The 16,209-nt window shown below is 43.5% G+C and overlaps 1 protein-coding gene across 1 annotated transcript in view; it reads left to right on the forward strand.

Moving 5' to 3' along the window:
* Positions 1-220: 220 nt before the first annotated feature.
* EPCIP (exosomal polycystin 1 interacting protein) overlaps positions 221-16,209 on the forward strand; it is a 40,383-nt gene continuing 24,394 nt past the window's right edge. The window contains exon 1 of the mRNA XM_077479971.1: positions 221-438. The gene's annotated coding sequence lies outside the window, so the exon portion shown is untranslated. The remainder of the gene's footprint in view (positions 439-16,209) is intronic.

The raw sequence follows: 16,209 nt of genomic DNA on the forward strand, positions 1-16,209 counted from the left end.
TTGATTATATTGCAGCGCACCAGTTCATACATTGAGATAAAATTATATTAAAACGTTTTTGTGCTGGAAGAACCATGGCTGTGATTTTGTTGGATGTGACCGCTCTGCATGCAACTCTAGTAATAATTAAACCCCCGAGGTAATTTGTCAGACAGGCATTTCTGAGGTTGGTAAACTTTCCCGAAAGGGAGTGTTTCCCTGGAATGCAAAGTACATATCAAATCTAAACACAGGCATTTATCAAAGAGAGCATTGGAAGGTACGCCTGGCTAATCAGCGGCACGGCCCATTCTCCATGAACTGTGGGCTCATTAAGCTGGCACAGTCTGGCATGTGGGGCCAGTTAGATGCAGAGAGCCAGGTCTTCACACAGCTCCTGATAACCTGACCACTGACTTATCTGAGGACTGGAACCCTCCCCGACAGTCCCAGCAAAGGGTATGTATACTGGTACATGGCTCTAACTATCTGTATATATGCAGGAAAAATAGAAAGATTAGAGAAATTAGAGACTGCCATTTAAATAGAATGCTCACAAGAAAATTGGACCATTGCCTTTTGAAATATATAATATAATTTATACATATATATATAGATATATATATTATATATATAATATGTTTTGTGTGCATGTATGTATATATATATATATATATATATATATATTACAAAAAAGTATTTATTTTTGTTTGTTTATATTATGTGTGCGTGTGTGTGTATACATTTATATTTAAAAAAAAATGTTTATTTATTTTTATTTTCTTATATATATGTGTGTGTGTGTGTGTGTGTGTGTGTGTATATTTATATATAGAATTTTTTTTGTTTATATATCATGTGTGCGTGTGTTTGTGTATATATATATATATATATATATATATATATATATACTATAATATGTGTTAGTGATTGATCACCTGGGCCCTTACCTCACATATTGTTTTTATTTTTCTTACTGATAAGCCTGTATTTGGTATCTGTTGTACATCAATGTGTATGTAAAGACAACATTTTCTTCATTTATTTTTTATTTTTTGATAGAGTGGGGAAGAGTAAGGCTGGCCATACCTTATGCAGTTTTCTTTCCTTCAACTACAGGTTGAAGGGAAAATAAATCACTCGATTCCCTCATCAACAAAATCAGTGCTGACAGGGGGGGGGGGGGGGGAATTGCTCCCACAGTGCTATTGTCTTTTGACAGCAGGAGGTTTCCCCGCCATCAGAATACAATGATTACTGTTGGTGGCTATAGCCAGCAGCAGTGATCATACGGAAAAAAAAAACAGACAGGCTGGTTATATTGAAGTCGATTGATAGACCAGTAGATTCACATTGATGGATTGAGGGCTGGTTCACACCACAAAAACGCACTTCAGGACCATTCCGGATGCATTTCTGCCTGTGCGTTTTTGATGCGTTTATGGATACACTCCAGATGCTTTTTTCTTCTTTTTTTTTTTCTGTTTTTTTTCTCACTGTACTTGAGTCCTGTGTGTTTTTGATGCTTTCCAGTGCATTCTTGTGCGTTTTTGCAGCACGTTCTAATTTTTTTTTTCTGGAACTGAAAAGCCCGGGAACTGACCACACTGTGTGAAGTATGCCAGTGGAAACCATATAACCTACTTTCAATGCGTTATTGATGCTGAAAAAAAAATTCCACTGGACCACATGTGGTGTAAACTGGCCCTAAAATTCAGCCAGCTCCTGCTGAACCAGCCGAATTTCAATCTGTCTATGGCCAGTTTAAGGGCTTGTTTACACGGACAGCCAGGGGGCAATAAAAGTGACAGCTGAATACAATAGCTGGCAGTGGGGATTCCTCTATCCATGTTAGTGTGACTGGAGGAATCAATGGATTTCTCTTGTTAAGCTGGGGAATTAGGGGGCTGAACAAGTGAAATCGACATGTTTATTGCCCAATTTTCTTTATTACTGCGCATCTGTTGAGGGCATTCACCCTGTATTTGTACTGAAGACCATAGTCAGGGGAAACCTAATTGAGTCCAATTAAAAATTTGTGTGAATCTTGCGTAAAGACATTTGAGTTGTCTCAGGAATAACAGGCAAGGGAAAATCCTCCAGCTATTTAATCTAACTCTGGAATCATTATTACAATGATAAATGCAGGGCAGGTACTCCCCCCTTCTGAGTCACTGCTTTTCTCCGCCCCCTCCCCACCTCCAAGCACTGTCCCTTGGTTCCACCCCCTCCCCACCTCCAAGCACTGTCCCTTGGTTCCACCCCCTCCCCACCTCCAAGCACTGTCCCTTGGTTCAACCCCCTAGCCACCTCCAACCACTGTCCCTTGGTTGTACCCCTTGCCCACCTCCAAGCACTGTCCCTTGGTTACACCCCCTCCCCACCTCCAAGCACTGTCCCTTGGTTCCACCCCCTAGCCACCTCCAAGCACTGTCCCTTGGTTCTACCCCCTCCCCACCTCCAAGCACTGTCCCTTGCTTCCACCCCCTCCTCACCTCCAAGCACTGTCCCTTGGTTACACCCCCTCCCCACCTCCAAGCACTGTCCCTTGGTTCCACCCCCTCCCCACCTTCAAGCACTGACCCTTGATTCCACCCCCTCCCCACCTTCAAGCACTGACCCTTGATTCCACCCCCTCCCCACCTTCAAGCACTGACTCTTGATTCCACCCCCTCCCCACCTCCAAGCACTGTCCTTTGGTTCCACCCCCTTCCCACCTCCAAGCACTGTCCCTTGGTTCCACCCCCTCCCCACCTCCAAGCACTGAACCTTGATTCCACCCCCTCCCCACCTCCAAGCACTGACCCTTGATTCCACCCCCTCCCCACCTCCAAGCACTGACCTTTGGTTTCACCCTCTCCCCACCTCCGAGCACTGTTCCTTGGTTCCACCACCCTACCCACCTCTGAGCACTGACCCTTGGTTTCACCCTCTCCCCACCTCCAAGCACTGTTCCTTGGTTTCACCCCCTAGCCACCTCCAAGCACTGTCCCTTGGTTCCACTGCCTACCCACCTCCGAGCACCGCTTTTGGAAAATAATGAACCAAGTATTAGTTTGTGATGTTACACAAGCAATAGATCCCCCCAGCCACAATAGACCTCCCAACAAAAACAATAGCCCTCCCAGCAAAATAGAATCACCCCAGCAACAATAGATCTCCCCGCAGCCAGCATCAATAGACTCCTCCCTCAATAGTAAGTCCCTCCCACCAGCATAGATCCCCCACCATGAACAATACTCCTCCTGAAACAATAGATCCCCTACAGAGATAACAGATCCCCTGCACCCAGTAATAGACCCTCCAGCACTTCATTGCCATTACATACATTCACTACCAGAGGTGCGTCCCCCCACATTCCCGCTGAAAAAAAGCCCTGGATAAGACCCCTTTCACACTGGGGCAGCCGAAACAATAGATCCCCTACAGAGATAACAGATCCCCTGCACCCAGTAATAGACCCTCCAGCACTTCATAGCCATTACATACATTCACTACCAGAGGTGCGTCCCCCCACATTCCCGCTGAAAAAAAGCCCTGGATAAGACCCCTTTCAAACTGGGGCAGCCGAGCGTAAGCGCTAAAGTGGAGCTTTGCGGCCGCTAGCGGAGCGCTTTTAACCCCCTGCTAGTGGCCGAAGAAGGGATTAAATGCGCCCCTGTTGCCACGCTTCCAAAACGCTTTGCAGGTGCTTTGGAAGAGCTGCCCATTCATTTCATTAAGTTTTGGGAGCATTGTATACTGCGCTCCCAAACCGCCCCAAATATGTAGCTTGCTTTTCCTAACCTCCCATAAGGGCACCGCCCCCGTGTGAAAAGTCACACTGAAATGAATGGGAGGCGGTTTTCAGGGGTTAGTTAGAGGCTATTTCTAGCACTAAAGCGCATGAAAACTGCCTCAGTGTGAAAGGGGTCCTAATGTATATTTTCAAATACCTGAATTTGACTTGGTATCAGCTTCTTAAATTCCTTGTACAGCAGAACACAGAGAGAGGGTGGGAGAAGCAGCACAAAGTGCCAATCAGGTGTACTACAGGTCAAGGAACATGCTTGGAGGAGGAGAGGGCAGAGCGACAGAGACATGAGCTCATCTGTGTGTTGTAGCTCTTTTAACTGTCCAGTCGCAGGGTGGGGATGGGGAGGGGGACTTGTAAGTGAAAGGTAAACTGCAGCAGGCAAAGTTCCCTTCCCTTCTAGACAGGAATGTGCGTTGTGGCAAAGTTGTGTAAATCTCATGACTGGATTGACAGAAACACAAATCCTTTAACAGGTAAAACATATCCCTTACCTGTATACTGTATGTAGTTCATCTGTGTATTTAGCTGCTCACTTTGAGTTTAGCTCAAAGCAAACAGCTAAATACATAGATAACTAATGGACTTTAAAGTAAAGTTGCATCAACTGTTTAAATAATGTTGCATCAACTGTTCTGTGCCTGGCCTGAAATTATTAACCCCTTCACAACTGCCCTATAGCAGATTTACTGCTACATGGTGGCTGTTCTGTGCAGAATTGTTTTTATATATACGTTATTCTGAACTTTCGCACAGGAAGCGCCTGCACAGGATACATCACAGCAGTAGGCGATCTGCGGGTGCCGGCCAGTGGATGACCGCCAATGCCTGCTGATCATTCAAGAGAGACACGGGACAGAGCTCGGCATATGTAAACAATGCAGAGCTCCGTCCTGCCAGCAGGGATGTGGTGGATTTTGTTTCCCTGCAAAGGAAATAAAATCCACCACATCCCTTAGTAAAAAGACCTTACAGTGTACACACATAAACACTGGTTAGGCACACATTTAAGCCTTTGATCGTCCTAGATGCTTAACCCCTTCCCAGCCAGTGTCATTAGTACAGTGACAGTGTATATTTCTTAGCACTGATCACTGTATTAGCGTCACTGGTTCCCACAAATTGTCAAAAGTGTCAGATATTGATTATTGATTGTCAGCCGCAATATCACAGTCCTGCTATAAGTCGCTGATCGCCGCCATTACTAGTATACAAAATAAATACAAATTCCTGTAAATGTACTCATAGGGGGTTATTTACTAAAAGAAAATCCACTTTGCACTGAAAGTGCACTTGAAAGTAAAGTCGCTGTAGATCCGAGGGGGACATGCAAGGAAAATAAAAAACAGCATTTTAGCTTGCACGTGATTGGATGATAAAATCAGCAGAGCTTCCCCTCATTTCAGATCTACCCCTTAGATTTAGGGCGACTGCACTAAAATCTGAGGGGTAGATCTGAAATGGATTTGCCTTTTGTAAATAACCCCCATAGTTTATGACACTATCATTTTTGCACAAACCAATCAGTATACACTTATTGGGATTTTTTTTTTTTTTTTAACAAAAATATGTAGCAGAATACATTTTGGCCTAAATTGATGAAGAAACTTGAACTTGATTCTTATTGGATATTTTTTATACCAGAAAGTAAAAAATATTGTTTTTTTGCAAAGCTGTTTTTTGTTTGTTTTGTTTAACGTGCAAAAAATAAAAAAACTCAGTGGTGATCAAATACCACCAAAAGAAAAGTTATATTTTAGGGAAAAAATTATATAAATGTAATTTATGTATAGCGTTGTATGACTGCACAATTGTCAGTTAAAGTAAAGTAATGCCGTATAGCAAAATAATGGCCTGGTCATGAAGAGGGGTAAATCTTCTGAAGGTCAAGTGGTTAAAGGAGTGCTTGTTGGTTCTGGCGTATCAGAAGAACCAGGGTCTGTAAAGCACATGTGGGGTATGAAGCTCAGCTACTACAAAAGGGTTAACTCTGCAAAACAAGGGAGAGGAATGTAGTTGCTAAGAGTAACCAAGGCCACAAAGCCACCAATCGTTAGGCACCACGATTGGTGGCGTTGTGTCCTGAACTTGTACTTGGTAAGGTGACAGGTCCTCCGGTAGCGAGGAGGTTGATATTCTGGTTCCTTCCCTAGCAGTCAGTTTCCAGTAGCAACCAGAACCAAACCTGTGTTATGGAGATCCATGGTCTGGTCACCAGGTATGGAAGTGATGTGCACTTATTAGGTCTGCTCTATGTGCATGACGGGACCCCTTTCTGTTACTGGGAGTGAGGTAACAGGGGGTTACTGGACTGGTGGAGAGGGTGCAAACTCAGCACATCCAGCGTAATGCAACATACATTAGTTACAGAGTGTAGTGACATGGGACAGCACTTTCAGATGAATTCTAAATTTTTCCTGTACACAGTGTTATGGCTCATCTATAAGGGAACTGCCTTAAAGCTGTTGTAAACCTCAGACATGAAATATGAACAAAGCATATCCCTCTATAGTGTGTACTTGCCTCAATTAAAAGTATCAGCATGAATAACTTCTGACGAGTTTTCCTGACACCAAGAGAAAAATGGTAACAGGGGAGGGGGCTCCAGCTGACTGACAGCCTCAGCTCTGTCCCCGTGTGAAGGGGGAGGGGGGTATGTTCGTTCCCTCCAATCAGCTCCAAGAGCTCTCCTCACTGAGGTTTGCAAAGTGTAACTTCAGCTCTCCACCCCCTTTTTTTTGACAGCTCAGACAAGCATTTTAAATTCTGCATTTTGAATGGCTGTAGAGTAGATTGCAGATGCATACCTCCCAATTATCCCTGATTTCGAGGGACTGTCCCCGATTTGGAGAAATGTCCTTCTGTCCCTCTTTCCCTCTCATTTGTTCCTCATTTTGGCATTTTGGTCTGATCTATATAGTTGTATATAAAATGCACTTTTTATCATTCAAAAAGTGTTTCCCAGTGCTAAACCTTTCATCCAATTTCTAAATAGCTTCATTTATACATTTTAGCCAATGTAAAGGAATAGTAATGGTAAAAAAAAAAAGCACTTGTGGATTTGAGTAACCTTTTTTTGGGTTAATTCTCCTTTAAGGGGGTGGGGCAGGGGGGTGTGTCCTATGGCTACATACATTTGCTAGTAGGTGCCCCTCATTCCCATCTCAAAATGTTGGGAGGAAACAGATAAACAGGTACAACTTATATAGGGCGATTTGCTTAAAGCGGGATTCCACCCTAAAGTGGAACCTCCGCTGATCGGATCCCTCCCCCCCTCCGGTGTCACAATTGACACCTTTCAGGGGGGAGGGGGGTGGAGATACCTGTCAAAGACAGGTATTTTCACCCACTTCCGGGCATAGACTCCCGTGGGAGTCTACGCCATTTCCTGCCCTGCCGCGGTGTCTGCTGGGACACACACGGGTCCCAGTGACAGCGCGGAGATTTCCTATTGCGCGGCGCGGCTCGCGCATGCGCAGTAGGGAACCGGGAAGTGAAGCCGATTCGCTTCACTTCCTGATTCCCTCACCTAGAATGGTGACTGCAGCAGCCGAGAGCCGAGCGATCGATCGGCCTCGGCTGCCGGCATCGCTGGAACCCGGGACAGGTGAGTGTCCATTTATTAAAAGTCAGCAGCTGTAGTATTTATAGCTGCTGGCTTTTAATATTTTTTTTTTTTGGTGGAATCCCTCTTTAATCTCTGCGTACCACCTGAGGCCACTTCACTGGGTATATGTAAGAGTCGGTTCACACAGGGGCGACTTGTCAGGCGACTTAGCCGTCTGACATGTCGTGTTTCGTTCTGTACAATGGAACCGCTCTAATAGGAGCGACTGAAGTCTCTCCGACTTAGAAAAAGCTTTCTGTACTACTTTGGGGGCGACTTGCATTGACTTCTATACAGAAGTCGTTTTTCAAGTCGCTGCTGCTGTCGTGTGCAGGTCGCCTGAGACAGTCACGCTGCAAGTCGTGCTGGCCCTGTGTGAACTGGCTCTAAGGGTTTACAACCACTTTAATGTTAGACTTTTCAGATGACTGCAGTCTCATCCTGGTCTTGGGCATTGATGAGCATGCTCCGCGTGAATGGTCCCCCCCCCCCCCCCCCCGTGTGCAGGGCGAGTAGGCCTCGTCCACACACCCACTAAATAAAGTAAGTTTTAGCAATGTTTTAGTAAGTTGACAGATGCAAACCCAAACTATTACAGATGCAGACACGGCTCTCTCTGGCTTTCCTGAGACCCAAGCTACCAGCCGGCACGGCCGATGACCCTTACAAAGGTGGAATCAGCTTTGATTGGGTCTCTACTATGGTAACCTGGAAGCGATCACATGACATCACTTCCAATTTACCTGGCTGTCAACGGTGCCATTTTTTGAAGATTTAAAGTATTCAAAATCTCAGATTTTTTTTAATGTTTTGAAGTGCAAAGGAAGTATTTGGGGTCTTATTGACCCCAGACCCCTCCATAAAGAGTACCTGTCATGTGCCTATTGCTGTCACAAGGATGATTACATTCCTTGTGAAAGCAATAAAAGTGATCAAAAAAAATGAATGCAACAGAAAGAAAATAAATTAATGTTAGCGCACAATGGTGAATACGTGCACACACACAAACATCGATTTTGCCCCACGCGAGGTATCGCCGCCAACGTGAGATCATGGGCAGTATTTCTAGCACTAGACCTCCTATGTAGATATAAAGTGGTAACTTGTAAAGGCTTTTAACCACTTCAGCCCCGGAAGATTTTCCCTCTTAACGACCAGCTCATTTTTTTGCAATACAGCACTGTGTTGTTTTAACTGACAATTGCACGGTCTTGCAACGCTGTACCCAAATAATATTGATGTCATTTTATAACCACAAATAGAGCTTTCTTTTGGGGGTATTTGATCACCTCTGCAGTTTTTATTTTTTTGCGCTATAAACAAAAAATGACCGACAATTTTGAAAAACAAAACAATATTTTTTACTTTTTGCGATAATAAATATCCAAAAAAAGATTAAAAAAAATAATGTCTCAGAATGTTAAAAAAAATAAATAAATAATGCCTTCATTAGTTTAGGCCGATATGTATTCTTCTACATGTTTTTGGTAAAAGAAATCACAATAAGCATATTTTGATTGGTTTGCACAAAATAGGGGATAGATTTATGGCCTTTTATTTATTTATTTTACTAGTAATAACGGCAATCAGTGATTTTTAGCTGGACTGCAACATTGCGGTGGACAGATCGGACACTTTTGACCCTTTTTTGGGAACAGTGACATTTATACAGCGATCAGTGCTAAAAAAAATAGCCACTGATTACTGTATAAATGTCACTGGCAGGGGGGTTAAAAGTGTTCCCTCATGAGTGTTTGTAACTGTGGTGGGATGGGGCTGACTGAAGGAGGAGACAGATCGCTGTTCCTAATTACTAGGAACAGCAGATCTGTCTCTCCTCCCCTGTCAGAAAAGGGATTTGTGTGTTTACATACACAGATCCCCGTCCTGGCTCTTATGCCAGCGATTGCGGGTGGCTGGCAGACATCGCGGCTGTCGGCCATATGCATTGGGTCCCCCGCCGCACAGCAGGCACATGCGAACCGGCTATGGCTCTTAAAGGAGCTGACGTACAGGTACGTCAATTTGTGGGAAGGAGCCAACTTGCCGACGTAAATGTGTGTGAGCTGGTTGGCAAGAGGTTAAAGCATCGCCTAAGGATAGTAAGATTTATGTCCTTTGACGCCGCTGAGTGGGTGTGTGCAATTTTAAAGTGTGACATGTTTGGTATCTATTTACTCGGCGTGACATCATCTTGGGTAATGGGTTATTAAAATTAGAAAAAAGAGGTTTAACCTTAAACTATGTCTAGGATTCTTTACTGTTAGAGCGGCAAGCATGTGGAATTCCCTTCCACAGGCAGTGGTCTCAGTGGGGGGCATATTTTCAAGAAACGATTAGATAAGCACCTGAACGACCACAACATACAGGGATATACAAATACTGACATAAAATCACACACATAGGTTGGACTTGATGGACTTTGTGTCTTTTTTCAACCTCACCTACTATGTAACTATATGTATTGTGTTTTATTGCATTAAGATTTTAGTGTATTCTTTGCCCAAAAATTGGGTTTGAAAAAACACTGTGCAAATACTGCGTGAAATAAAAAAAATTACAAAACCCACCAATTTATTCTATAGGGCCTGTGCTTTAAAAAAGATATATATATATATATATATATATATATATATATTTAATATATTTATATTAGTGTTTGGGTGTTCTAAGCAATTTTCTAGCAAAAAAAAAAAAGATTTGCACATGTATACAAAAAGTGCCATAAAATGTCTGGTCTTCAAGTGATTAATTGGGCTATTTCCAATTTGATTTTATGTTGCAGTATTTCCAGGATACAAAGTAAATAGGTTTAAAAAATAAATAAATAAATATATATATATATATATATATATATATACAAGCTAATTATGAAATGGCGTTGGTTTTAGAACTGGCTGCCCATCAAAATAATTCTGGAGTAATAAATTAGCCAACCAATTCTAACAAGACATGGCCGATATCAAAAGAGCTCAGTGCAAAATTTTCAAAGAATGTACTGATCTTCACAGGTGGATCTTTCGGCACGCTCGGGGCCGGAGTGTGAACAATATTCACAAAATAAACACAGATTACTGAGAAAATGTAACCAAACTGACATTTACAATATCTAATGCTATGCACTCCCATTAATGCCTGTGTGTTGACACCAAACCATTAGTGATGAATGGGGGGGTGAGGCGTACTGGAATCTTTTTTTTTTTTTACCGCCTGCTCAGCAAGAGCATTAACCTCTGTGTTACTGTTCACCAGTCAGACCCCATCTCTGTATCATACATCACTATCGGTGCATTGCACAGTAGGTGGTATGGTCCAAACCGGTATTGTGCTATTTGCTTTGTAGGCCAAAAGATCAGCTTTAGGTTTGATCCTGAGTAGAATTATATAATCCATAGAATTACAAATGGCCTTTGCTGACTTTTTTTTTTTTCCGGGTGGTCTGGAAAGGGTTGCCTGGATTATCTAATGTTTAAAATAACATGGGAGCCAGAGAGAGATTGGAAGGGTGAGTTAAGGTTACTATGAGGGTTGGAAGGATGGAGAGAGACATTCAAGATGGTGTTCCACAGAGAGTATTTGGCATAATTAAAGAGGAACCCTGACATTTAGTTTAAGTGGAACTAAACATTGCAAAATGCTCAACCTGACTGCATCCTTCCAGCAATGCTGTGGTTACATTAGCTGCTGTCATCTTGTTCCTGGGACCAGGCTTTTTTTTATTCTTTTTATATACAAAAAAAAAAAAAACAGTATTTTTGCTAGAAAATTACTTAGAACCTCCATACATTATTTACCGTATATTTTTCGCTACATAAGACGCACTCCCCCCCCTCCCCCAAAAAAAAATATAGGGGAAAATGTCTCTGCGTCGTATGGAGCGAATACTGAACAGGGAACGACCCCTCCACCGCTGCCGCCACCAAGTTGGTGCCGACAGCAGAGAGACAGGAGAGCAGAGGACAGACATTCCAAGCCCCCGCGAGCTCCGGGCGATCTCCCGCTGGGCTTGTCACTCAGACAGAAGACAGAGCAGCCCGAGCGGCCGAATGGAGTATGGCCTGCTCTGTCTTCTGTCAGACGGATGTGACGACATCAGGTCAGGCTGCATTTTTATGAGACTGGTGAGGCTGCATCTATGTGACTGGTGAGGCTGCAATTATGGGACTGGTGAGGCTGCATTTATGGTACTGGTGAGGCTGCATTTATGGGACTGGTGAGGTTGCATTTATGGGACTGGTGATGCTGCATCTATGGGACCGGTGCGGCTGCATCTATGGGACCGGTGGGGCTGCATTTATGGGACTGGTAAGGCTGCATTTATGGGACTGGTGAGGCTTTATTTATGAGACTGGTGAGGCTGCATTTATGGGACGAGTAAGGCTGCATTTATTTGGTACAGGTCAGGCTGCATTTTATGGCACTGGTAAGGCTGCATTTCATTGGCACATGTCAGGATGCATTTTATGAGCACTGGTAAATATTTTAGTACACCAGTTGGTTCAGAATATTTTTTTTTCTTGTTTTCCTCCTCTAAAACCTAGGTCCATCTTATTATATTTTTAGGAGAGACCCTAGAGAATAAAATGGCGATCGTTGCAATTTTTTGTATGTCACATGGTGTTTTTTCAAAAAAAAAATACACTTTAAAGGGTAACTCTATGTCAGAAACCAGGAAATCAGACCGAGACAGAAGTACAGTTAAATCACACTTGTTTAAAGTAAAATAGAACAAACGTAGTAAAAACATAGCAAGAGTTCAAGAATCAGAATGGATATTCAGCTAAGCCAGAAGGTCAGGGATCAGTGTAGTGGTACAGCAAGCAGGATCTGGAGCCAGAGGGGATGTCAGCCAAGCCAGTCTTTAAACAGGAATGCAGGAGATAGTTTCTGTGATGTTGACCAAGACTAAGGCAGAGATCCTCTGGGCTGGACGGCTTAAGTAGACAGGACTGACAAGCAGGATATCATCAACAGGTGAGTAGCTGTGGAGAGATAGGAGTTGGCAATTAGCCAACAGCTGAGCAGCCAGCTCAGAGAAGGGAGGGCTGAGCTGAGCCCTGATACTCTACTACACGGGGAAAAAAAGAAGCAAATAAAAAAAAATATATATATATATATATATATATATATATATATATTCCGACAACAAAAACCGTCAGACGCATTTTGTCCGAAGCTGGTGTTGCATACACATGATCGGACAAAGTTGTTGGAAAATCCGATCGTTCAGAACGTGATGACGTTCTTTCATTACGACGGGACTACGTTCAGGCTAGTAGCCAATAGCTTTGGTCTTGTCATTTGATCTGAGCATGCGTGGCACTTTGTCCGATCGGAATTCTCTACAAACGATCAGACAAAGTCATGTTGTCGGAAAATTTTATATCCAGCTCTCAAACTTTGTTGGTCGGACATTCCGACGGAAAAAGTCTGATGTAGCCCACACACGGTCGGATTATCTGACAACATAGTCCGTCGAAATTTCCGACCGTGTGTACAAGGGCTTAAAGCTATTCAGTGGCTAATCAGCTGCTCTAATCACTTTTATCCAAAAAAGAATTGCTGGTGTTTTGTCAGATTAGGTGACCCGTCAAAACTTGTAACAGAAGTGACGTTCCGTCATGGCCATCTTGGTACACCCCGCACTCAGCTGCAGTAAGCCTACAGTCTGAAGTCGCCAAGCGGACATCTTTTTTATACCCACCGAAGTCTTGCATTTCACACTAAACTGAGATTATATAGTGAAATACAGTATTTAGAAGTCCGTGACACTGTTTTGGTGTTGAATTTTAAAAGCAGCAGTCTGTCAGATCAGCAAACATGTGAGATCATCAGGCTTGTCCCTGCTTTTAAAATTCTACATCAGAACAGTGTCACGGTCTTCTAAATACTGTAAAAATAAATGTGAAATGCAAGATGTTGGCGGGTGTAAAAAGATATCCGCTTGGCAAATTCAGACTGTAGGCTTAGTGTGGCCGAGTGCGGGGTGTACCAAGATGGCCGTGATGGCATGTCACTTCCATTACAAAATCTGCCAGGTCGCCTAATCTCATGGAACAATATATAAAAAAAAAAAAAAAAATTACCGGGGTTATGGCTTGCAGCCTCAGCCATAGCCCCAATAAACCACTGCAAAGGCGTGAAATATATATATGTATTGCGGTTTTGAAATGGTTAAGCTTCCTGATTGGCCAGGGGAGATGATATGATCCTGTGCACAGGATCAGTTCTCTCAGCACCGACGCAGTGTGCCAGGAATGCAAGATGTATTAGACCCCTGATGTCTCTCCTGCACAACGCCAAAGCTAATGGAGCGCAGATCGCAGTCCATTTTCTTCCTCCCTGGTCACAGAGTCCAGGGAAAGTGAAAGCAACAACAAAATCCTTGTTGCTTCCAGGTTCTTACTAACTAGGGGAGATCAGCCAATGGATGTTTTCTGGTCTATCTCCCTTTGATCTCACAACACCCAACATGCGGGTCTTGGGCATGTAGGTAGGATAGTGAAGCTCAGGAAATACAGCAGGGGTTATGCAGGGAGGGACACATCCTTTAGGAGTGGAGTCTGTGGAAGCCATTACTTCCATCTGAAAGCTAACAGCTGGTATGTCACATATACACTCAGTATGTGTAAAACCCCCTACATATGGCATACAGCAGTGGCAGTAAAAAGCGATTCTAAAGGTATTTTTTTTATATATTTTTTTTAATAATAACAAACATGTCATGCTTACCTGCTCTGTTCAATGGTTTTGTGCAGAGCAGCCCCGATCCTCCTCTTCTGTGGTCACCTACTGACGTTCCTGGCTCCACCCCCCTGCCACGTGCTCCCATAGCAAGTTGTTTGCTATGGGGGCGATCATGTAGGCTCAATCTCAAGCCATGCTGTGCGTACATGGACACACTCAGCATGGCCCCGCCCCTCTGCTCTCTCTCCTCACTGGCTCAATGGCTCCTGCTGCTGTCTCAGCCAATGAGGAGAGGGAGTCAACAGCCAAGGCTTTTGTGCACGTCACTGGATTGGGCACATGTAAGTATTGGGGGGGGGGGGCTGTGGAGGGAGCAGCACACAAGGTTTTTTACATTTATGCATCTTTAGGAATACAGCACATGCGCAGATGTGCTGAAGGATTCTGCCTGGCCTTTGGGACCCAGCAGAGAATTGCAGCACATATGCACATGGGATTTGTCACACATGCATAGACATGCCATTTCTTCAGCTTCTTTTGAATGCACATTGCACTCGCATTTTGCAGATCTCTGTTGGCTCCTGAAACCCTGGGGCAAATCTGGCCAGATGCAGAATCTGTGCGTCTACAGGGAGCGCAGCATCATCCTCGTCTAGGCAAGAATACTGGGGAGCGCTGCAGCACAAAAAAAGTCAGAAGCATTTTTTATTTCATTTTGGCAGAGGGAAGGGGTTGGTCAGGTGCAAATACATTGCGAAGGTCTGCTTTACATGTATTTCACTCTGGTTTACCAAAGACAGATGAACACAGCAGAACTAACAAATGTGCAAAGACTTTTTTTTTTCAGCATGCACAAAAATGCGTATGTACTTAAAACACAGAATGGTTTCCTTTAAGGAATTGCTTCATCATGGAGTAGCTTTTAGAATTTATAGGGTAGATTATATACCTTGGCTTAAATGCTTTATTGGAATATTTCCCATTTCCACTAATTCTCTTTTTTTTCTATCATGGTGCTTGTTCACGCCGATACATCTCTATTTACGTTGCAATATCTGTTTCAGGAGAATGAGCAGAACAAACAGCCTAACATAGAGGGGATTGTCCTCCCGCAACTGAATTAAGTTGTTAATTACCTTTATGTTGTGATTCCCCACTGAGTTTTTTCTCAGAGTAACTAAGGAGATTAATCTTTAAATCCTTCTTATGGCTCTGCTATAAAGACAACTTTCTCTATTGCTGTTTTCTGAGGCTAGAAAGGAAATCAACACAAGCTGCAAATGTCACTCAGAAGGTAGGGAATGGGGGCAAAATAAATAAGCGTCCCATTGAAAACAAGAAAGGTGCAAAGTTGTTCTATAGTGTTCTCTCTAGAGCTCTAAAGCTGAACTCCACGCAAACAACTAAATAAATATATGGGAACACTTTTACTTGCAAAATAATTATCATTTCTCTATATTCAGTGTAAAGGTTTAAAGTGGTTGTACAAGCTGAAGGTTTTTTACCTTCATGTATTCTATGCATGAAGGTAAAAAAGTTCTGTGTACTGCTCCCCCCACAGCCCCCCAATACTTTCTTGAGCCCCCTCTTGATGCAGCGATGTGCACAAGGGCTTCAGCTGTTCTGGGTCTCTTTCTCCTCATTGGCTGAGACACGGCAAAGGGAGCCATTGGCTCCCGCTGCTGTCAATCACAGCCAGTGAGCCAATTTGGAGAGAGCGGGGGCGGCCCCCAACTCTTTTTGTCTTATGGATGAATAGAGTGGGGCTTTGGAGCAAGCACTCACCAGTGCCCCCTAAGCAAGCAGCTTGCTATTGGGGGCACTGGACAAGGGGGAGAAGACAGGAACGCTGGCAGGGAGTCCAAGAAGAGGAGAATTGGGGCTGTTCTGTGCAGAACCATTAAACAGAGCATGTATGTAGGACATGTTTGTGATTTAAAAAACAAAAAACTTTAGTATCACTTTAAATAGCTCAGCCACAATGTACAACCAGTCTAGTGACAAAACTCTTGATAGAGGAAAGTAGCTTGATTGGACACTGAACACTTGGGAGACTTCAGTGGCCATCTTGGGTGAGGGAACCTTACCTGAGGAAGGGGCCCTGCGTGGCTCCGAAACGCTGCTGTATATCTATCATGTGACC

The sequence above is a fragment of the Lithobates pipiens genome, unplaced genomic scaffold (assembly GCF_037356315.1).
Source record: "Lithobates pipiens isolate NorthernLeopardFrog02 unplaced genomic scaffold, aLitPip1_a1.2 Scaffold_16, whole genome shotgun sequence".
Lineage (NCBI taxonomy): Eukaryota > Metazoa > Chordata > Amphibia > Anura > Ranidae > Lithobates > Lithobates pipiens.